Source organism: Micropterus dolomieu, linkage group LG14 (genome assembly GCF_021292245.1).
Source record: "Micropterus dolomieu isolate WLL.071019.BEF.003 ecotype Adirondacks linkage group LG14, ASM2129224v1, whole genome shotgun sequence".
In the NCBI taxonomy this organism is placed as follows: domain Eukaryota; kingdom Metazoa; phylum Chordata; class Actinopteri; order Centrarchiformes; family Centrarchidae; genus Micropterus; species Micropterus dolomieu.
This window is the reverse complement of record NC_060163.1, coordinates 20,627,871-20,650,919: the sequence shown is the minus strand read 5'-3', so window position 1 is coordinate 20,650,919 and position 23,049 is coordinate 20,627,871. Positions and strand designations below refer to the sequence as shown.

General features: G+C 41.1%; 1 protein-coding gene across 9 annotated transcripts in view; it reads right to left on the bottom strand.

The window, feature by feature from the left end:
- The window catches only part of sdk2b (sidekick cell adhesion molecule 2b), a 266,687-nt gene that overhangs the window by 180,421 nt on the left and 63,217 nt on the right, over positions 1 to 23,049 (bottom strand). The window contains exon 1 of one of the 9 annotated variants that reach the window (XM_046069907.1): positions 1,364 to 1,664. The exons of the other annotated variants lie outside the window; for them this stretch is intronic. The gene's annotated coding sequence lies outside the window, so the exon portion shown is untranslated. Of the gene's footprint in view, positions 1 to 1,363; positions 1,665 to 23,049 lie in introns of those variants that run through there. 9 annotated transcript variants of the gene reach the window in all.

The following is a 23,049-nucleotide window of genomic DNA, read 5'->3' as shown; positions in this document are numbered from 1 at the left end:
CTACTATCGACTCCGACTGATGTGGTACACTGCCACCTTCCTTTATCTTCATCTCAAGAGTTCATCCACGGGCTATTATTGCATCTACCTCTCTATTGCCCAGGACACCCACATCTCTCAATTATAAAATCATTCAAGGGCAATTAATTTTGCTATAAAGAGAAAAGGCAGATGATACAGTGTAGGGAAATAAAGTAGAAGAAGAGGAGGGAGTGCAGAGGTGGGGGGTGAAGGGAGAAGAAGAAAATAAGGTAATTGGGAGGGAACAAAGCCAACTAATTAATGTGGGTTTAAAGTACACATTGGTAAAGCAATTCTCCCTTTTGGTAAAGCATTTACACTTCACATGGGGCCAAATGCAGTTGACGAGACTGATGTGTTCTCTCAAAATGGTCCTCAGAAGTACGCACATTCCCTACTGTTAAAATGGGGCCTTTCCTTGATACTGATGCAATAATAAATGGCTTCAATAGTACCTGCTCTGTCCTTGTAGTACAATTGCAGCTTTTAATATGACAGGCTAAGTCTTCCTCACCTTGGTTAACTGAAACTAATTTTAATAGAGACTGTCAAATAGCTGAACATAAATGGAGAAACTAAAGAGTTGATGAGATACTACAATGTTGAAGTCGAGAGTTTTTCATTGACCTCATTGAAAAACATCCTCATAATTCTTGTGAAACAGCTGCTACACTCCAATGTTTTTTTTTTCTTTTTTTAGTGAGCCTTTGCCAAGCAAGTCTTCCTCAGATTTTGTTAACAAAGTGTCAAACATCCACAGGCAGATCACCCATCCAACTCAAGATGTAACAGGCGAGATGAAAGCCTGTGTCTCTCTAGAGTCGTTTGATTCGGTTTCGAGTGAAACCCTCACTGAGACTGTGATTTAAATGAAGTCCTCTTGCTATTTTGACAGACTACTCACTCACAAGATTTCTAACAGTAGTATAGGATTCCATTTGTCCACATATTCTATCAGTTATTATTAACAACCGTTGCTACCCCTGCTTGTTTTAAGCATGCCATCATACAACCACTGCTAAGGAGACATTCACAGATGGAACATTATTAATAACATTAGACCAATATCAATATCTGTCTTTACACAGACAGATCAATGATTTGGTCAAAGATGTGGTCTAAGCTGCTGACAAGATAATTGCTTTTACACATGGGGTGGTCTCTCAGAAGCATCTTTGTGGGTTTAGAGTTCTACATTAAAATCAACTGAGCTATACTTAAAGTGATTAATTATTCGCTTTTATGCTGTTACAGCACAGAAATCCTCAGTGTTAGTTATTCAGTGCAGCATTTGATCAACTTGGCATCTCCGCCATTGCTTGTAATGTGTCCCTTATCTTACCTGCATGTCCTCATTTGCAAAAATGACTTATGGGGTATCTCAGGTGTCTGTTCTGGGCCAATTTTCTTTGTCATCAATATGTTACCTCTTTAACACCTTACTCACAAACACAGTATCTGGTTTGATGAAGGAAGAGGTTAAGCGTGCTTCAACCGACTCTTAAAGAATAAGGCCTGTCTGATGTGCTCAGTGTAGGGCAATCTGGTATATAATCAGAGACTTCATAAGATAAGCTCCTTTCTGATGATGCAGTGTTTCCCATTAATTAAGGAGACCATGGCAGCCCGCCACAGTCTAATTTGCTCCGCCATAGTTTCAAAATGAACTTAAAAATATTTTTACATCTCATAATATATTACAGACCTCTAATGTTTTGGGCGCTGCTACGCGCTACTGTAAGGTTGCATGCTCAGACATTTTGGCCTCCGACTTGAGACAACTACTTTTCTTTTGAGGTAACTATGGTAACGTTAACGGCCTGTTTCTGTCACTCGTTTGTGAGAGCTAGCCGCGCCTACATTTGGAGTGCACACCGCCTTCATGGTAAATCCGCTGTAATGGACCAGTGCGAGCTGACAGGCAGGTAAGCGACTTTATCCTGTCAGTTTCTCTATTTACAAAGACAAGTGTTGCAGTATGAGAGTCCTACCTGAAGAGAGGCTGTGAAGTCTTCATTTTACGCGATACGAGAATCACATACAACATTATTTATCAAGTTCGTACTCTGGTTGGACTTAATGAATTTAGCGTGAGGATACACACCACACCCGGTTTTCAAAATAAGGTGTCTATACAGCATGGAAATAGGATTAATTGGATTATATTCACAGAAAATATAAAACATATTACATGTGTCCAATAAAAGTAAAGAAAAACAATAATAAAATGTTAGGGAAATTACTTATTCTATCTTCTATTCTTTGATTTAGGGTTTTGGGGAAAACATTAAAAAAATTTGTTGACTTTTGTTGCCGTTTCATCACCATTTATAGATATACAATGAGTTTATGATCAAATAGTTTATTAGAGCACAACATTGTTTACAAGCGTACCAAGTTCTTCATAGATAGCCTCTTAATTTTGCACCAAATTAATGCATTTAACTTTAAAATTGTACATAATTTTCTTATGGGGGGGCATGCCTCCAGACCCCACCGGTGAGAGGGTTCAAGGCCCACCCACCATAGTCTCTTAAAATCCTGTGGGAAACACTGTGATGTCGTTGAAACATTACTGAGCGAAACGTTTCTTTACTCCAAATTACTTTGGATCTTATCTCTGAAGTCTCTCTTAAAACAACATCTGATTTTACCGTTATGTAGATGTAGGGATGAAACGATTACTGGTTTAAGATAAAACGTGGTAAAATTCCCGACGGTTATTATTACCATACACATTTTAATTACCATGATTCGCTTACCGCGCTATTATAAACTCACATCAAATACTGCCCAACATCAATCAAAGTTAGCGACAGTCTCCCAGAGGCAGACGCGCATGCGCAGTATGCAACGTGGGTTTGACAGTGCTGCAGAGATTTTTCATTCACTCTGAAGTCTGGTTGTATTTTAGTTTTTATGAGAGCGCTGAAACTTGATGACGTTGACCTTATAGTGAACACTGGGTGAAATAACTTTTAGCTTTGGTTTGTCTGTCTGACTTGCTAACAGCATGTAAACTGAAGCTCTCAGTGTTAGCTGCTCTTGTAAAAACGCTACACGTTGTTCTGCTGCTGTGTGTGTTGTGTGTCTGCAGACTATTTGTCTACTGCACACGATAACACATTACGCAGTTTAGTCAACCAACCAGCATCTTGTTCATTTTAAATCCAGCAGCTATCAAATTAGTTGTAAAAATGTCAGAACAGGAGAAACGCTACAGACTCCTTTGTATTTATGTCAGTTGTTCGGCTCACTGCAGTTACTGCCACTGTCTTCTAAAGACTTGGGCCCCGATCAGACAGAAAGCACTTTGCAGGTTCGAAAACAAGAGGAGCACAGCACTGCCTTTTTTTGGCTGAATTTGTAAAAGAGCAATGCACTGTGTTTATTTCATGTTGCTAGGCAAACACTGAATCAGCTGTCCTGTCAGTCTAATCAAAGATTATAGTGCCAGCGATCTTTTATCTTTGGTTTGCTGCTAAGTAATAACTGTCATATAAGCAGAAACTTGAGCACAACTCACAGGTCTGTGTATTTTGCTGCTAAAAACATTTGCTTTAATAAAATAGACAAACGCTAGCTCTGGCATTGTTTTAGGGTGAGAGGTGTACAAACACACAGGAGACAGGGAAACGGAGATCTGTGTGGGTACATGAGAACCTCAGAAAGAGGAGACACCGCTGGTAGTACCACCAGCTGGTCCAGGAGCTTCGTCTTAACGATGGTCGGTTCAAGGCTTATTTTAGGATGAGTCGGATACAGTTTGTTGCAGTCTCCGTATAATCCAAGCAACTGTGAACTTCCGTCACCACAACTGAGGGCCCGTCTCTCCATTCATTCGATTGGACAATGGATATAAACGCAAATGACTTCGGCCGCTTTTCTACCCAGAGTTGTTTTTCATCTCTGAGCGCTCAGAGCGCTCCTTTGAAAACACGAGGTGTCCAGGGCACATAAACAGCGCACAGAACACTCACCGCCAATAGAATAAAATTTAAAAAAGGCGCCTCTCACTGCAAAAAACGCATTCTTTCTGATCCGGGCCTATTGTGTTTTCATGTAATTGTGCATGGGGTTATTGCATTACCTATGTAATATAAAATCTTGATAATGATAATGCACACTTAGATGATTTTCATATGTTTACAAAAGTTATTGGCTGTTATTTTAATGTTTATGCAACAAAATGGCAATTGTATTTGTAGTTTTCAATAAAAAAAACTTGTTGAAATGGTTTCAGTGTGTATCAGTACATTTTAATCTTTTTCTGCTCATTTTTATATACCATAATAATACTGATAACCGTGATAATTTTAGTCACTATAATCGTGATTATACCGTTTCAACCCTATGTAGATGACACACAGGTAAGCAATGATGGAGAAACTAGCAAGAGACTAGCTAGATTTTCAAAGTTTCCAACTGAAAAAAAATCCCACCTCCTTCTTTCCGGCCTCCCTCCAAAGCTTATTACAGTCCTATGACAACCACAGACACCGGGTATTTGTCATTTTTGTGTCAGAGTATTTGATTTATCGGTCGCTGTGGGGATGCAGCCGGAGCCTTTCTCACCGACCTGACTTGCTGTGTCCTTGGTAGGCTTCAAAACAATAAAAGGTACACCAGAGAACACAAGTGTTGATATTTACATGTTGAAAAGAACCCTTCCCAGCGCCTGCAGGCTATATAGCGAAAAACAGCCCAAACTCTTAGTGCACGCTGACATTCTCCTCCCGTAATCAAACATTACCTACATTTTGCACCCCCACTGTTTAACTCAAGTGGTTACAGGACTGCAGTTTTGGATCTTTCAAGAGGAACTGCGTGCTAAATAATATTTTTTTCACAATGGGATATGAAGTAAACAAAGGTGATTATTCCAACAAAATTCATATTGTGTGTAAAAAAAATAAAATTATTAATTAGCTTGTGTCTGCTTAGATCTGAAATTTAAGTTCAGCCGAATTCTCTGGGTCCTCATTAAAAGTACAAGGTATGATCTGGACAGAATTTTAGTTTAAAACATTCAAATAACTAGCACGATCAATAGATTGCGATGAATTAACTGTTTTGACTTCATGTCAGAGATGGCCTGTCATGTCCTGTAATAAAACTTGTAACTCAAGATGCAATAGTGAGTCACGACTAGGCTGCCTCCAGGGCAGGTCAATCAGTTCTGCTGTACATGCTGCTCTCTCTCACGCTCCCCGACTATTCATTCCTACACTACCTATATTTTTTGTGTGCTGCCACCACTTGATCTCTTATCTCTGATTGGGCAGACTGAAAAGCAGGAACAGAATCGCAAACCATGATCTTTTCCTAAGCCTAACCACGTAGTTTTGTTGCCTAAACCTAACCAAACGGTGTCTCACAGCATTAACCACATGTTTAACATCACATGACTTACATAACGTACTTAAGGTCAGGTACGCCTGTTGCTGGTACTTTCCAATGGTCATATGTCCTTGTGGGACTCATTGGCAATCAGCCTATTCTGTTATTTAGGCATGACGATGTGTGGAATATTTGTAAATACATACATTTAAAAGCATTTCCAGTTCACCAGTATGTGTAATAAAATTGTTGAGTTGCCAATACTCTTACATATAGAAGATGAAGAAGAGGAAGACGAAGAAGAAGAAGAAAATGGCTGTGTCCAAAAAAACAATACACATTACACACAAAGCATTAATAAGTAGTCCTCTGCCAAAGGCCAGTACCAAAGCAGTCTAATTAAAACAGAATGCACACAGAGAAACCTTGACAAAGCAGGAGAGCAGAAAATACTCATGAAAGGAAAGAAGATGGGATTAGAGATGAACACAGCATGTCATCTTAAACGCCGCAAACAAAAAACTGAAAAAGTACATTCCTCAAGTCCTTGTCTGTGTGTGTGTGCATGCTACAATAATTACTGTTTCAAAAAGATGTCTACTTTCCTATTCTGCACTGGGCAGAGGAAATAAAACAGAATTCTGCTTTCGCCCTAATTGAGTGAGTGTACAGTTAGCAAATTAAAACAATTACATCTGCGGGCCAGTAGCCCACTGGACCATGAACTGCACAACAACAATATGGAGGGAAATTCAGTAAGTAGGAACAGGCCTCATTAATACATATAGGGGGGGAGGGGGGTGTAGAGGGGGAGAAAGCAGTGTAATCAAGCTGGAGCTTATTCAGCTGAAAACATCTAAGATTTTGCCAAAGATATGCAGCTATAGCTGGGTAGCGTACAAGCAGAGAGACCTAGATTAGATGTGATTGAGTGTGTATGTCTGTGCATCTTGGTGTGTGTGTATGGGGGATGCCTGCATAAATATGTGTGTGTCTTTGTGTCTGCGTGTCTCCGTATGTGCTCTCCTGAGCACAAATATACGCCAAATCAATTCAAATTAGGTCATCTCTTCACTCAGTCTAATGTTCCATAAAAGATGTAAGAGGCCCCATCCGTATCACTGTCTGTTTCTGACATTACTTATCTCTAGGTGTTTGCTGCAGCCTCTCAGGCAATACAGGCCATTTCTACGGCAAACTAAATGGACTGTTACATAAGCCACCTAAAGCCTGTCCTGCCATTCGTGACACTGAGTGTAAGAAGTGACTGTGAAGTCACCAAAGGGAATTTTAAAGGAAAAAGCCTCAGGAAATTACAAGCCCTAAAAGGGTCCTAATCTAGAATCACCCCATCAGCAAAAGGCCCAGGTTGTGGGATATCAGCAACTGACTGGCTTCCTGACATAAAACTTTGGACAAGTGAGTGACGAGTGCGTGCTGATGAAACGGCCATAGGCAAAAGGGAAAGCACTGGCAGGGCCCTTGCTTATTGCAAGTAAATCTTGCAATAAAAGAAAACTTAAAACTTATTATGTTTAAAATGCTGAATTGTGGTAACATCAGAAATGAGCAGAACCTGTGAAAGTAGAAAAATAAGGATGCAGAAAATAAAAACAGTGGGAACAAAGAAGATGTCGTAAACAGGCAAAGAGTAATGGCATCGAGACTGCAGAAACAGAAGTGGGCTGACTGAAAAATGGCTTCAGTGCACACTGACTAAGAAAGGTTGCCGATTCAAACACCGGTCGCCAAACTCTTCAAAGAAGTGGGCGAGGTGTTTAAGTTGTGTGTCCCACTATCACCTAAAACCACTCAGCCTCTCCTGCATGATTTGCAGAACTTGCAAAGTGAAAGAACCTGAGTTTAACTCTCTTTTCTTTTCTCCTTCTCCTCTCCCACTATCTCCTCCTTCACACCACACTGCAGAGAATCCCAGTGGGCAGACCAGCACTCACATCTTCAATAATGTCCCATGGGGAGGGATCGAGTGCACTGTGTCAGGCGGCTGTCATCCAGAAGTTCAAGACATCAAACAGACTTGTCAACATCTGTATCAAAAAAAAGCCAAGTGAAAAGACTAAGTAGCTGACAGACAGTATGTATGCGCATCAAGAACGACAGCAAAAGTGGGTGTTTGGTAGAACATGAAAGAGAAAACGCAGCAGCTCCATTTAGAAGCATAAACACCCACATGCTGTACATTAAAACTACTACTAGCTGGTTACTGTATTCCCCCGCGCTTAATGAGAATTCGCACATCAAAGTAGGTCACAGACATCCCGCTCATCAATGTTGAAGTACACAAGTAATAACAGCCTTGTCATTGACATGAATATGAAGGATGTGATGTATTTCCTTCTTGTGTCATGTGTGCTATGATGTCAGATTCTATTCACAGTGTCACATCCGTACCAAAACTGAACTAGTCAGCATTGTCACGAGCTGTACTGTCCCACACAAGTTGTTCCAAAACCCACTTTGATAAAATTCTGATGAAAATTATATGTAGGCCACACAGACATGGGACTGTGGGAAAAAGGGGACGGAGTATACAGGGAGGAGGGCCCACAAAGAGACTAGAATGAATAGACATTGATGTAGGGATGGGCCCAAAGAGAATGCATATGTGCAGGGTCCGATATTGTGTGCTACACCATTGGTAGATCAGGTCAAAATGAGCAAGTTTTAGATATCAGCCTATTTGAAAAATAGAGAATATTGTTGATTATTTTGTTCATAGCAGCGATTTGTGGTTACCCAACACAGTGCAGGATTTTAACATGGGTGTCCAAGTCCAATCCTTGTTTGTATTTTTTCGTTGTGCAGATTGTATGTGTTAAAATTACTGATAACTATTTTATAAGGCTCCACCCAGCCTGCTCTCTTACACCTACTTGTAGACTCTACAAATCATCCAAATACTCCAAATTAGTTGAAAACAGACGTTCAAGAACCAAAAACATTTTGCCCTCCCTTCTCTTTTGCATGCATTTTTATGGCACCTCTTCTCCCATATTTTCACCGAGCTCACTGCATAAGGCACAACAATACAAAACTAAAGCGCAAGACACATTTCATGGTCAGGTTAGTAACATATCATAGCAGAACGCTACAGATGGTATTGCGGTTAATAGTGGCGCCACTTTTTACCTGCATTTCTGGGGATCCACAGGAGGAAATAGTTCAGTCCACACATTTAAGTGGTACTGAAATGAGGTGCCAAATTATGTGTTCTGTGTGTTCTTCTATGTTGGTCTGGTAGATACCAGTCGTCTAGGAACCGGTTCCGTATTGGCACCCAGTTTCGGTACCCAAACCTCTTTATGACAGTCTTGGCACAAAAATAAAGCCCTGTTACTTAAAAAGACACACTCAGAATCTAATCTTTTAGATAAATATTATATTTTCTTAAAGGGGCACTCCACTAATTATACACCGGAAGGTTGATTTACTGACATCAGGGTTATATTGGTTTGGTCTTGCCTATGTTTTAAACTGGAGGTGCATGGTTTAAAAGGAAGTGGGCGTTAAGGAGAAGATGTCTAATAATATTTCTCCGATCCCGTTTAAAATGTAAAGGTGATCGGGCTTTCTCTGTCGCTCCTCCTAGTATCTGGAATGACCTTCCTCTGTCTGTTAAAACTTGTCCTTCATTGAGTACTTTTCAGAGTGCGCTTAAAACTTATTTGTTTTCTTTGTAACTTGTGAATGTTATATGTTTTCTGTGTTTTTTGTCTCTGTTGTTATTTTCTCTTTTATACCTTCTGTACAGCACTCTGGTTCCACTTGTGGTGTTGAAAGTGCTCTATAAATAAAGTTGAGTTGAGTTAATCGAAAATGGTAAGTTGCATTATAGGAAATGTAGGATCCGTTGTTTTGGGAGCTTGACTCAGACTGGATACTAACATTAGGATATTTCTGCCTCTGCTGCTTCCATTTTGACCATTCTTTGTTTAATCCTTCTCCCATGAGTCAAACAACAACAACAGAAGTGCAAAACTAAATTGCTGAAGTACCTCTTTAAAATCATATTATGTCAAATTTAAATACAGTGCAAGGTTCACAAATGCAAATGCTTCAGTGCCTGTGAACTTTTCTCACAGGAAGAGGATGAGTGAACACACTTTAACACACTTTAAATATGACACCAACTGGTTCATGCAATAGCTATTCAGAACACATTTTCATGTAACAGGATCTTCCATTCAGTTAAAGCAATGCTTCAGAGAGCATCACAGACTAACAATAGCAGGAAAAAGTATCAGATATAGCCAGCAGTGACTCAAACATTTTCAATTTGCAGTTAATGTCTTTGGACGCTAAAAGGTCCTCATGGTTTTCTAAACGGAAAAAGGGCAGAATCTGTACGTCACTGGAGTTGTTAATTAAACACCTTAAATCAAGATTAGTTTTGTTTAATGGGTAAATTCAGTATTCTTAAACCTGAACCCTATTTTCCCATGTTTTTGTGTCTTTGTGACTAATTGGGACGACATTCTTTGAAATTGGTCCAGTATTGAGTGAGTGCACTGAAGTCGGCAGCAGCAAAACAGGGCAGGAACATAATCTTTGCAGGCAATTGTGCACCATTAAAGTACGTTCACTGGAGTGCGTGTTGTTGCCACTGACAGGCTGAGATTGTTATTATACATGTCTGACAAGCCCTACAGATAGACCTTTTTTTCAGAAAGAGCCGCTAAATCGCTGTTTTTTTTAACCCATTCAAACATCAAACTTACACAATAAGACTAACAAACTAACTGACCGAGGCAGCATCTCCTGGGTTACTCAAGGAAAAATTGCTGTTCATATCAATGAAGTCTGGTGGCTTTGACACAAGCGATATAGCTTTCTGATTAAACAAAAAGGATCTTACTCTATAGATAAGCATCTATAGCTGTAGACATCCCTTCCACAATGTTGTCAGGCACTTGTAACAACAATCTGAGCCTGTCAATGGCAAAAACAAAAAATTTAGTGAACGTACAATTGCCCGATTATGTTGCGGCCCTTATCGCTGCCGACTGCAGCATAACACTGGACAAATAAAAAAAAAAAGAAGTCCCAATTAGTCACATAGACACAAAAACATGGGGAAATAAATTCCAGGTTGAAAAATACCAAATATACCCTTTAATTAAGCTTAGAACACTTCAAGAAAGATTCAGATTCACACTCTTGTGAATGACTCTTGGCCTTCTAAACTAAGTATACGTCTGAACAAGTATCGTCCAGAGAGTTGAGTCAGCTGGTTTGAAACAAACCACTCAACTTGTGTTTTGGTTTATTTAGTACCCTGCGCCACAATCACGCATAGGGCATACACACCTTGAAGATGCTCAACTCAACTATCTGTTGGCTGTCTGATTTGTTGGCTACTGAGTAGCTCCACTGGAACAGCTGGGGGTTGAGTGCCTTGCTCAAGGGAACCTTGGGGTGGTCATGAGAGCCCAGAATCTTTTGGCCACAAGTCATCAGTCTGCTCAAGAACGTTTGTCTTAACTGAAGCCACTTGACTCTCACAGTTGTATACTTCACCTCATGCAGAGAGGCCTATAATGTGCTTTTAGTCAAAAAGTTACATTAACAGCTTCTGAAAAAGACCATAATAGGAAAGGAAAAGGGCCCATGTGTGAGAAAATATGTATATAATGAAAATGTCCAGTGTGTGTACATCTGCCTATGTGTAGATGGTTGTGAGCGTGTGTTTAATTAAATTTCACACGCTGTGAAGTGTCAGATTGAAGAAGTCACCCCCTCTCTTTCTTACACATACACAGACAGACATACACACACAACTGTGGTACTGGTAGTGGGAAGCAGATGAGATGTTATTTGAGTGGGTTGGAACAGACGGTCCTGATAAGTGAATGGCTTGTTTTCAATTGCCAGTCTGGAGTAATGCAGGCAGACGAGGAAGCCGGTAGTGCAACTTATACAAGCGAGTGCTGAAACACATTTTAAATACTATACAAACTTGCCAAAAAGCTTAACTACTGTTTAAACATGGTGAAGGTTTGCATAGTGCAAGATGTGCAGATTGTGTGTGTGAGTGACTTAAAATTTTAGCGAGTCATAGACATGCACATGGATAAGTGATAAATGGAGGGATAACAGGGGAGGCAAGCTGATGTATGGATCGAGAATGAAAACAGAAAGAGCAGAGAGTGATCACTGTTTTTGACACTTTGGTCCTACTGTATGCACAAGGGTGCTTATATGAAACCATCCAAAGCCACTACAGTCTATCTGAAACACACATAAAAACACAATTGCACAAGAGCTGAGCCTAGAAAAAAAAAACAGTGACCACTCTACAGCGACAACTAACACTGACTCGTGTTAGTTGTCGCTGTAGAGAGTGTGACAGGCTGTAAAATCGCTCTGCTACACAGCGATGCATCAGAATTTCAAAGTGAGGAGCAACAATAAGTAATTTCTGGTCATGTCACTTCCCTCTTGATAGAAGGAGCAATAAGGGAGCAGTGACCCTCATATACACAGCACGTGACTGCATTTGGGTTATAATTTTTTGATGAAATGATTTGCATTTATTTATGCGAAAATCCGGAATACTATTCAAAACTAAAAAAACAAATTCTAATTTATTTATTTATTTATTTATTTATTTAGAGAGTCTCTGGTGTAGCAGCAACTCGTATGAGTTTTCCTTTTCACTTTAAATCATAGGAAGCATTTTCTGAGCTGTCAATGTCACAAGTAGTATAAACTGCAGTGAAGAGTGTATTTTTGTAGCAATAAACAAAAACTGCATTTGGAAGGATATATGTACATAAAATATGGGTAAAAAATCAGTTTAAAATGATCTGCTCCTTTTAAAATTGGTAAAGGACACTGATCCTTAGTCATATTGTGTCCTCCATAAATCACTGTCTTCCTATACTGTATGTCTCGCATTTGCAAATTCAACATGTGCATGGCATACATTCGCAGTCAATAAGAAAATACTCATGACTTGTTCTCCTAAAAGGAATTAAGAAAGGGAAGCAGTATCACAAGTAACTCATCGAGCCTTAAACTATCAGACAAAACCAGCACACCATGAGTAATCCGAAAATATTAGATTTGTACAGGTTGCTTTTAGCTCCAAAGTTAAAAAAATAATAATTTTTGTCCCTTTGTGGCCTTCCTCGTTCGAGTGTCTCGCTCGCAGCAACATTTCAAATTATCATACATGAAGGTAACTTAAATGAGCAGAAAAAATGGCAGAGGGATTTTCACTGGCAGTGGATCCATCCCTGACTTCTTTGTCCAACAAGCTAAACCTTAAAACACACACATGAACACACGGGCCTTCAATCCAAATAGGAAGACACACACATACACACAGATCCTTTCAGTTACTCACACAAACTAAATGCCTCATTTGTTCTCACTTCAGCATCACACACGAAAAAGTCTAATTTTCTTCCTGCTTTGATTACTCATTTGGATGATCACTGTTGAACACACAGGAATCTATTTCATCTGCAGCCTGGGTCATCATGTGGGCTGACTCATCGGCTAAATAAGAGCTGCACCTGTAAAACGGTCTTTAAGACGCTAACAGCGTACTGACGGTAGCCAATTAAGGTCACAATTATAAAAACTTAGAACACTAAAGAGAATTTTCTACTGACTCTGGAAAACACCAAAAGAAAGATTCCCAGGGTCCCTGCTCATCTGCATGAACGTGCCTTAGGCATGCTGCAGGGAGTCATGAGGAGTGCAAAAGTGGCCAGGGCAATAAATTGCAATGTCCGTACTGTGAGATGCCTGAGACAGTGATACAGGGAGACAGGAAGGAAAGCTGAAAGTTCTCGCAGTGGCACACACAACACAGCCATGGTTTTGTCTCACTGGGGGTGATGGTCGGACTAGTGTTTATAGATGAATGAGGAATTCAGAATGAGCATTATATTGAGGCTTGTACTCTGGAGCAGGATTCATTTTGAGGTAGAGGATTCGTGATGATCTGGTGCGTGTCACAGCATCATCACACCGAGCTTGTTGTCATTGCAGGCAATCTCAATGCTGTGATTTATAGGGTATACATCCTCCTCCTTCATGTGGTACCCTTGAGGGCTATGGCCATTCCTCCCAGAAATGTCCGGGAACTTGCATGTGCCTTGGTGGAAGAGTACAATAACATTTCACAGCAAGAACTGGGAAATCTGGTGCAGCTGGGTTAGGGTTAGGGTTAGGGTAGTGCTTTACTTTAAAGTACTGCAGCACTTTATGCAGTTGGTGGCCACACCAGATACTGACTGTTACTTTTTTGACCTCCCTTTGTTCAGGGACACATTATTCAATTTCTGTTAGTCACATGTCTGTGAAACTTAATTCAGTTTATGTCTTAGTTGTTGAATTTTTTTATGTTCATACAAATATTTACATATGTTGAGTATGCTGAAAATAAAAGCAGTTGTAAGAGTGAGGACCTTTTTTTTTTGCTGAGTTTATTATCTTCTGCATATTGAAATAATTAAAAGAAAACTTGAAGCAATACAAATTCTGAAGAAGTAAGCAAGCTTGAAGGGTTTTTTCTAGCAAAGACAAATTTTCTTCTTTAAATTAAAGCTGAAAGCAGCAGGTATCCTTAGGCAGGCAACTGTAAAACTCCATCAGGAGAGAGGAGTGCTACAGTTAATACCAAAGAGACCAGCGGTGGGAATATGCGGCGTAAGCGTCTGCTGAGATGTACATCATCTCTCTGTTGGTTTTTGTGTGTTCTGTTGTGTATGGTTAAGAGAGAGGCAAAGAGGTGGAGTGCAGTGTGATTACGCACACACCTACGCACACCGGAGACGCACGAAGTCCCTACAATGCATGTACTGTACTGTAAGTAAATAATCTGGATTCCCTTGTGTGTGAGATGTGTGTGTGTCTGTGTGTGTGTGCGCATTTGTATATTCCATCATGTGTGCCTTTTGTGCCACTGTAGTGTCTCCAGAGTAGCTTGTGTTTGTGTGGAGATGTGTATTTGTGTCTGTGTCAGAGACAGAGAGAAAAGTGTGTGTAGGTGTGTGCGTGTGTGCCTACGAGTATGCTGCCTCATACATGACTGGAAGTTTTAGTCTTCTGTCCATAAACAAGGCTCTCTCAGTCTGAACAGGGCAGCGTATTTGAGCATGCATAGGTAAGCCAGCAAAATCGCCTGATCAACATTCATACTGCATACACACTGGCCAGTGACTCTCCTCTCCTCTCTAACGGAATTGTTTTATTCCCAAGCTCTTCTTCCCCCACTCTCCTCCCTCTCTTCTTCTTGCTGTTTTGTTCTATTGTCATCTTTCATCCTCTTCTCTCCACTCATCTCCTCTGTTCTGCTCTCCTCTCTTTAACTCAGTTCTATTCAAGTCTTTTCAATTCAATTATTTTCATTCTCTGCTTCTATTTCCCCTCCTACCTCTTCTTTTCTTTCTGTTCTGATCTATTGTCATATTTCCTCTCCTCTCCTCTCAGTTGTTATCCCTTTCGTCTTCTGCCATGCATGTAATATTTATGGAAGGCCATTAAAGAAACACACACACACACAGATAATCAGAAGGCACCTCACACATCCTATTGCTGCATGCTAAATGTCCAGTCTTCCCCGACCTTAACCATCCTTAGCATCAGCAAGCCTCTTCGCTATATTTTATACTGATTTCCTGTTTAAGGTGCTTTTTCTCTTGTGCAAAGTCAAGTAAGAAGCAGACAGGAGGAGTCGGAAAGGTAGTGGAAAAAGCTCCTTAGTCAACTCCCCTTAAAAGTAGTGACACTTTCAACTTGGAGGCCCTCTAAGTGCAATTGGCTTAATGTCAGACAATGCTGCCGTTGTAACTGTGAGGGGGGTGCAGGGGAGGAGAATCAAAAGACCAGACATCTACTGTCATTTAGTCACAGGGAGGAGACATGACAAAGAAGTAATTAGTGAGAAGTGGTTTAAGAGACGGGGAGAAATGGCAGCAAGGGAGACAAAAAATACCAGTGGGAGAGAGGGAGAGGGAGAGAAAGAAAAGAAGACAGTGAGAGGGAGACGTGAGGAGTGACACAAAGGCTGAGGAGTGAGGAAATTTAGCTGCAGGAAAAAAAAAGATGGGCAAAGTGGAATAAGTAACTGACTGAGCTGTCGAGACATTTCACTCAAAATCACAAATACTCTAGATGAAAATTCAGGGACATGACAAGCAATTGGACTCTGGGCCTCTGGGCACAATGGGTCTCTGTACAAAATTGCATGGCTATTCATCCAATAGTTGTTAAGATATTTCTGTCTGCATTAAGGTGGTGGACTGATTGACCGACCAACATTGCCATCTCTAGAGCCACTTAGTATGGCCAAAAATAACACCAAAATTGTATTAATCCCCGTATTTCACTTTAAGCAGGAAAGGAAAATGGAAGCAAGAGAGGGAGAGGTAAGAGAGAGGGACAGGGACATTGAAGGGCATCCAACCCTTTAGTTAGCAGGTGGCGGTGAGGTGAAGTGTGAGTGATGCAGAGACCTGGTATGTGGTCCCTCTTGAGAGCAGCAGGGCAGACAGGGGTCCCGTCCAAGCAGCTAGAATTATGGCAGCTTGATGTTGTTTTGGCTCAGAGAGCTGAAGTGTCATCCTACACAGGGCTAAGCGCGACTGACATAACAGCAGTATGCAGCCGTGTGTGCCTGTTTGTATATGTGTGTGCTCGTGCCCCAGCAGCTTGCCCAGCAGTCAGAGCCTAGGGGAGGCCCTGTCACGCGTTTCACAAGCCTGGCCACTCATAATGCCTTTGTTAGCATATGGTTGTGTGCTAAGTGAGTTGTCTTTTGCCTTATCAAATATTTAAAATTACAAACAGAGTGAAACCCTGGTCCTAGTTGGTATTCATAATTGATGTCTCTCTCTCTCCTCCTCTCACCCTGTTATCATTCTCTTGTCTTGTAGCCTTTTTCAGGGGCCGAATTCACAAAACATTTTTTTGACTAAGATTAGCTCCTACACAGGCAATTTAGGAGAAACTCTTGCAGACCTAAATTAAAAGGGAACAGGCATAGGGAAAGTCTTATGCAGTTAAGCTATAAGTTGCATTATGGGAAGTGTTGGATCCAGCAATTTAGAAATTGGCCCATTCTGCTGCATTGATTTTTACTCTATGTTTAAATCTCTCTTTTGTGAGTTCCTAACTTGAAATAAGTGAGTTGTTAGAGTTTTCTTTGACTAGAGTTACTGAATAAACCATGTCAACGTGTTTGACGGACAGATTATTTTAATAAGTTTTGCTCTAAATGTGATTGTATTTCAGTGAGAGGAGAGCAAGTTCTGCAACACTTTGGTTAAACCTTTTTCTAAACTTTATAAAACCTCCAGCTTCATGAGAATTGTCCAGATAAGGTCAGCATCAAAAGATAAAGATGTGTTTGTCAGCTGCACAGCGTCTCTCCTTGCAAACAACAATATTTAAGTTCACAACATTTTGGGTTTGAATATGTTGCCATTACAAATGTGGCAATATCCGTTGTACCTCCTGCTATTGATGAATCCACGAATAAAAACTTGAACACTGTCAACTCATTATTGTATTACATAATGTCATCCTTAGCAACAAGGTTAACCGAAGTCAAAGTTTTAGCACCATTAAGAAGATCTCCTATTGGTGAGATGAAATACTTTGTGAATACTACAACAGAGGTTATGTTTAGTTGATCATTTATGTTCCTTTGCATCCATTCCTCCGTTGCAGCGGGCCTCCCCACTTGGATAAAAGCCCTTGGAGCAACATATGCAGCCCAATCAACCAGTCACAAACACATTCAACCCTCACATACACAAATACACTCGCAGGGGGGTACCCAGGTCACTGAAGCCCTTTCACATGTCTTGTTTAAAAAGAGCAAATTCCAGAAAGTCTCCCAGTTGTTTCATCATTTTCTCTGTGTTTCCCTTTGTCACTCTCTGTGATGTACATAAACAAACAGTGACATGTACGTCGCAGTACACTTTGGTTGAAATACAGATGGCTTAAATTCTTATATTTTTCTACCTGCAGTGTTTATTGTTAAGCACCAAAACACAAAAGCAACACAAGCAAGCTTGTATGTGTAAACCTACTTGCCAATAACGATCATTCTGATTGCACAGTAAGAATCTCTCCGTTGTTATGCTGTGGCAAACGGAAAAAAGGAAAAAAGAAATTAAAACTCTCAGAATTTAAAGAAACGCTCTTAAGAATGGTTTTCAGTAGCAAGGACCACACAATCAACAGGTACGATTAAGTGATTTATTGATGATCGAAACAGAAAGATGTACAAGGCTTGTAGTTGCTGAAAAGACATTCAAAGCGTTATGGGGAAGCTACGATAGGGAAATCCGCCGTAGCATGCGGGCACAACGGACTCCCAAAAGCTTCTAGTTACGTGAGAGCATTGGCTAATCTGAGGTCTTTGAGATCTGAATAAGTGTGATGATGGTATGTTTGGGAGAATCAGCGGCGCATGATATGTATCGGGTGCTCGGGAATGACGTCGGAGGCTGAAAGGGTAGCTCTGATACTGAAGGAGTGACCGGGGTAATGGATGGGAGAAAATCATGACGAGAGAGTGCTTGGCGGGAGTGTTCGGGATGACAGTGATGTGATTATGTTGTACTAGTTGTGACATGGCGGGAGCTCTTCAAGCTGCCCTCTAGCACGAGAGAGAGCTATGCTGTTAAGGGTAGGGTTTTGGCGACCATTCCGCTGCGAACCACCTATCCTTATAGAAGCCGGAAGCCCCTTACTTCTGTTCGCCTGACCAGTGGCACAGTCAGGTTGGCAATGACTGGGAATGAGCCGCGGTGGGCTACGGCATCCCGGTGCCGAAAGCCCCTTTTAGTTTGAACAACTGTTGACTCAAAATGATTTTAGCTTGAAATGACTGTTGAAGGTCTGTTTGCTTGAACGACTTAGTTGAAGAGACTGCTCGCTCATAACGGCTTTAGCTTGAAATGACTTCGCTCGAACGCTTAGTTCGAAAAGCTAAACACCTGTTAGCTTGAAAGACTGTTCGCTTTTGGATTGAATGAAATGTCTGTTAACTCGGTGATAGCTTGAAAAGCTGTTAGTTTGATGTTCGCTCGAAACGACTATGCTCGGCGTGGGCTTGAAGTGACTGAGCGTTCGAAGAGACTTTAGCATGAAACGGCTTTAGCGCGAAACAACAACATGACGTGAGTGACTTACCTTGGATTGACTTAGGTTAAAGACGACCGTTAGCTTGATGTGAGCTTGAAGTGAGCGAGTTCGAAACGACTGAGCTCGAAACAACTTTGGTTTACAATGACTTCTTCGTTAAAATGACTGTTAGCTCAATGTTTGCTCGAGGCGACTGTTAGCTTGACGTTTTCTCGAAATGTCTTACCTTGAAGATGACTTAACTAGAAACTGTTTGCTTGAAAGGATTAAACCGCTTTAGGTAAAGATGACTCGAAACGCCTTGGCTAGAAAATGCTGTTGGCTCAAACTGAGACTGAGCACGAAAGGACGTTTAGCTGAATGTTAGTTAGAGCCGACTGTGAGCTCGAAATACTGTTTGCCGGATGATGGCACGAAACGACTGAGAGCCGAATGTTAGTTCAACACAACAGAGCTTGGAGTGACTGTGAGCTTGAGACGACTGTTAGCCAGATATAGCTCGAGACGACTGTTAGCCGGCTATAGCTTGAAATGACTGTTAGCCGCATGTTAGTTAGAGACGACTGTGAGCTCGAGACGACAGAGCTAGACGAAAGCGCGAAGCAACTGAGAGACGGATGTTAGCACAAAATGACAGAGCTTGAAGTGACTGTGAGCTCGAGACGTCTGTTAGCCAGGTGTCGGCGCGAGACGACTGTTAGCCGGACGTTAGCTTGCAAACGACTGTGAGCTCAAATGATCATGAACCAGATGTTAGCTTGAACAACTGAGAGTCAGATGTTTACCTCAAAACAACTATGAGCTCGATGTTAGCTCGAAACCACTGAGATTGGAACGACTGAGAGCTCGATGTTAGCTTGAGACAACAGTGGCGCTGATGTCACGGCGTGCGTAATGCGTCACCTGGAAGGGAGCTGGTGTTAACGGAACTGTGGGCATGCCATGCTGACATGATAGCGTTGAAAAGTTTGTTGTATCGTCTGCTCTGTAAACGGGATTCTTTTATTTTCGACAGTTTTTTAAAGAGTGATAATAGTCCATTTCGAAATCGTTTATAAAGACTGTTTGACGCGGGAGCTTGCTGGAGCGGGGTAACGCGGTGATCAGCTGTTCTTGTGAGGCGGAGGATTCTCAGGTGAAATGTTCCTGCTGATTGTTGAGATTAAGCGGACCACGGAAGAGATGGAGTTAAACTGGACTCACCCACTTCCTGGCCGGCTTTACAATTGTGGAAAACGGAGACGGAAGAGAAGAGTTTATCTTCCGGTGCAGGGTCTGCTGCCGTGGACATTGAAAATGACTGTGGTGAGTTCGACAGAATAATTCATTGTGCGGAATGCGACAGCCATGCAGAATACGAGAGCGAAGAAGAGGAGTTCGGACATGTGGGTATTTATGGAAATGCTGCCGATGAGGTGGTTGATGTGTGTTCCCGCTCCTGAAACTCTGCTAGTTAGCACCACTTAAAGTTTAACTTCTATGCCAAACACTTGTTAGCAGAAAGTGCCAACTAGAGACTTTGTATAAAGTAAAACGTCTATATTTTTATATGATACAGAAGGGCAGACTTCAATACCCCCACCCCCCAAGTGTTGCAAAATAAGTCAAACTGCCCTTTCTCAAGCATTAGCCACATACTGGACCTTTTAAGTTTTATTATCTATCCCATTCATCCAGCTTCAACCAACAATCCAAGGCCAGGTGAGAGAAAAATATTTCAAGTATGTTCTACACAGATGTGCAGTTAATATTGTCATCTTAATTCTCACTTGCATAAAACCATGATTTAATTCAGGTGGCTTGGGGGTTATACTAAAGCATGTCACACAGCAATGAATTTTTAAGTTGAGATGTTTATTTTATTTAATTTTCTTAATTTCCTCTGAAAACAAATTATATTGGATTTTTCTCACTGATTTCACTCAGTGATCCGCTGGCCCGTTATTTTACACGTGCAAATCGGGTCAGATCTTTATGACCCAATTTGCATATGACCCACAGCACATCATCATGGAAGAAGACTGGAACATAGCTCAAGTGGTAAATTGCCGAAATGGTTTGGCTTCGTCTTTACAACCACAGACCCATACAGCTCTGACAATTTTGAGAGAGAGAACTGTTCACCAAAAAGTTTAACATGACTCAAATAATAATTTCTAGAATAATGTGTTAAAAGCTGTACTCTTATGCATCTCAACTCAGTGCACCATTGTAGTCTTCAATAATGAAAAACTGGAAATATAGCTTTTATAAATAGTGTGCAAATGTACGTATGTGACTTGAAATATTGTATCTGACTGGGGGTATTCCTCGCTGAAATACTTTAAAAACCGCAGCATAAGTACATATATTGTGAACATAAAAGTTTATTCCTCTGAGTATGCTTCTATCTACTGTCTTTCTTTCCTCTTTTTATGCTCTATAAAACACTACACAAACTCTCTCACACAAACACACGCACACTCATATTGCCTTTGTGCTATAGTCTACAGCCTATAATCAGATTTTAGCATTAACAAGATTAGAAATGTGCACAGATTCTTCCTGTACAGCGATAGGGAATGAAAACTGTCTATTATACCATGGACAAGACTATGACAAACACAGATATAAGGCGGCAGAAGTGACATTCTCTATCATATCAGATCACAGCAAATTATCACCCAATCATAGATTAAAATAATCTGACTTTCTTTTCTGCAGCAACAATAGAGGAAGATCCAAACTTGGTAGTGCTGAAAGAATTTCAAAAAGGGCATTTATGTATGTGTGTACTGTAGCTGTCTCCCACCTCATCAGATATGTCTTGGTGCCTGTGGGGATGAAACAAAGCATCTCTGGACATTCTTCCAGACATTGTGATGGACGGACACCCGCCGGATCAGGACCCCCAAAGGAAAAGGCAATGGATAGACAGAAAGGAGATGCTGTAAAATTTCTGTTTCCTTTAGGGCAAGGGTGTTATGAGGTAGTGTGGAAGGGTGCCGAATCAGATACCAGCACATCAAAAACTAGCCTCAGGGGATGAAACAGTCGAGGAATGACACGAAGTCTTGGGCAAAACAAAAAGCACACTTATACGAGCCCGCATACACAGAGATACAGACAAACATTACACACAACACACATCATTCTTGTTCTATATATTGCAATGGTGCAAAATTGACACGTGAGCAATGCCATCTCTTTCTTTCCTCTTCCCTTTACACACATAAAAAGTCACCCACACACTGAAAAAATGCCCAGCGGTCTGTAGACATCGAATTTTCAACCTACCCTCGCCACACTTCACTCAGAAATCACATTACCTTTGCCACCCCAATCCGCAATAAGCACAATGCAGCAGCTAGATCCACCTTGTCAAACCTCTGAGAACGCCATTACACTGCTCCTCAGAACTGTGTTGTGCCAGCTCACGAAAACAATCAAAAAAGCACCCATCCAGAGAGAGGATAGGATACTATTTTCGAGTTTTTACTCTCATCTGGGATGGTAACGAGCTAGTTCGAAAGAATGGAGAAGGTGAGGTAGAACTGCACCCACAAGGGAATGAAAAGAGGGAAGGAGTAAATGTATGGTATTTAATCATTAGTGAGGGGAGATAGGCCTGCGGATGCGGTGGCGGCAGCAGTACAATTGGCAGCTCTGGTCATTCATTTAGAGTGACATTCATTAGTCTGCCCTATAATCTGCCTCCTACATGGAGGATAGGATGAGGAGCAAGGTGGAGAACAGGCTCTATGAATCACAGACATGGACACTATCGTACTTGGGCCTCTTCTCTAGTGGCCCCAGAACAAGGAACCTTATCAGGCCCTATAAGGCTGCTAAATAATGAGGCTGCCACATCTTCCACAGCATGGCTGTCTGCATCATAACATAAATACAACTGAAAGTATGGACGGCAGAAAGGAATACACACACACACACACACACACACACACACACACACACACCACGTGCACAGTATACCTGGACAGAACAGCAGAAATTGTATACCTGCACATTAAATACAGAAATGGCCTTTTGGACTGTTGTTTGGAAAAATCAAGCAATTTAAAGGCTTCACCTTGAGCTCTTTGTAGTCAGCACATTTTACTTGAATTTATTCGAACATGAACATCAGATATTGTGTTAATTATTTTCCCTTCACTTCCGTCCCTCTGTGTTGTCTTCCATGGAAAGAAAGACACAGTGACATGAAGCAGCTCCAGCCAACGTGGCACAGCAACTCACTTTTCTATTACCATATTTAGTCCTTAATTAGGGTTAATTAGGCTCTCAGTGGGTCTGTCCAGTCTTCTCTCTCCACGTGAGGTGATTGAGCAGCCACTCAGAAGAATACAGCACACTGCTGGTATAAATGAAAAAATGTGCCATGCTGAGTGGAGGAAGGAGGGTGAGCAATTACTACATGTTTTTGTGTGTGTTTTTGTCTCTGGCCTGTGTGTGGTGTGCGCTCAATTTAATGGCTTGTATCCTAAGAGAACGCACTCGCACGCAAACCTACATTCAAAAAAAAAAAAAGAAAAAAAAAAAAAAAAAAAAAAAAAA